This window comes from Solanum tuberosum, unplaced genomic scaffold (genome assembly GCF_000226075.1).
Source record: "Solanum tuberosum cultivar DM 1-3 516 R44 unplaced genomic scaffold, SolTub_3.0 scf00091, whole genome shotgun sequence".
NCBI lineage: Eukaryota > Viridiplantae > Streptophyta > Magnoliopsida > Solanales > Solanaceae > Solanum > Solanum tuberosum.
The window spans coordinates 1278626-1280319 of NW_006239016.1; positions in this window are offsets into that span (position 1 = coordinate 1278626).

Below are 1694 nucleotides of genomic sequence, written 5' to 3' on the forward strand. Positions count from 1 at the left end.
AACATATAATTTCAATACAAATAAATAAGTATATAAAAAATAAAAAATCCCCCGTCCCGTCCCATCCCGTCCCCCCAAAACCCGTCCCATCCCGTATATATAGTGGGACGGGACGGGACTTATTTTTGTCCCCCCAATCCCAGTCCCGGCAAAATCTCCCCAGCCCCGTACCCCGTCCCGTCCCGTCCCCCTTCGTCCCGTCCCCGTCCCCTTGCCAGCCTTAGTCTAACTACATCAACAATAAAGACATAAGAAAGGAGGAGAATCATAGTCTAGATACTCTAAAAATAAGATAAACAAACATAAGCAAAAGAACCTCCAAAGAGTAGGGGAAATGGAGATTTAAATCAATATACTAATCGACATTCCTTCCTTTTATTTTTACCCCATTGAGTTTTTGGTCCAAGGTTTATCAGAATAGATATTGTAAGTTATGTTGATAAAAAATAGTATGATAAGCAAGCACAAATTAATTGTAACAACAACCATACTTGTAAATTTATGTTATAAGCTCAAATTGCTTAGCAAAAATCTTAGTACTTGGTCTAGAAAAGTTGTTGGAAATGTGTTTGATCAGGCTAAGATTTGGGAAGAGAAGCTTCACTACTTAGAAGAACAAGACCTCTTACATAATAGCGAGGTCTGTTGGGAAGAGCTTCATAAAGGAAAGGCCGAGTACATTAGATGGATCACTACTAAAAAAACAGTGAATACTGACCTACAAATACAGACTTCCGGAGGTCACTTTTATAACTAATTTTGACTAAATTTCAACAACTAAATCCACCAACTAAACCACATTATTTATTTAAACTTATTTAAACAACTTAACAACTTTTATGTCTAACTAGTTTTGACTTAATTCCAACAACTAAATCCACCAACTAAACCACATTATTTATTTAAACTTATTTAAACAACTTAACAACTTTTATGTCTAACTAGTTTTGACTTAATTCCAACAACTAAATCCACCAACTAAACCACATTATTTATTTAAACTTATTTAAACAACTTAACAACTTTTATGTCTAACTAGTTTTGACTTAATTCCAACAACTAAATCCACCAACTAAACCACATTATTTATTTAAACTTATTTAAACAACTTAACAACTTTTATGTCTAACTAGTTTTGACTTAATTCCAACAACTAAATCCACCAACTAAACCACATTATTTATTTAAACTTATTTAAACAACTTAACAACTTTTATGTCTAACTAGTTTTGACTTAATTCCAACAACTAAATCCACCAACTAAACCACATTATTTATTTAAACTTATTTAAACAACTTAACAACTTTTATGTCTAACTAGTTTTGACTTAATTCCAACAACTAAATCCACCAACTAAACCACATTATTTATTTAAACTTATTTAAACAACTTAACAACTTTTATGTCTAACTAGTTTTGACTTAATTCCAACAACTAAATCCACCAACTAAACCACATTATTTATTTAAACTTATTTAAACAACTTAACAACTTTTATGTCTAACTAGTTTTGACTTAATTCCAACAACTAAATCCATCAACTACGCCACATTATTTATTTGAATTTATTTAAAAAACTTAACAACTTTTTAACTTTAACTAGTTTAGTTTTGACTTAAATCCAACAACTAAATCCACTAACTAAACGACATTATTTATTTTAACTTATTTAAACAAATTAACAACTTTTTAA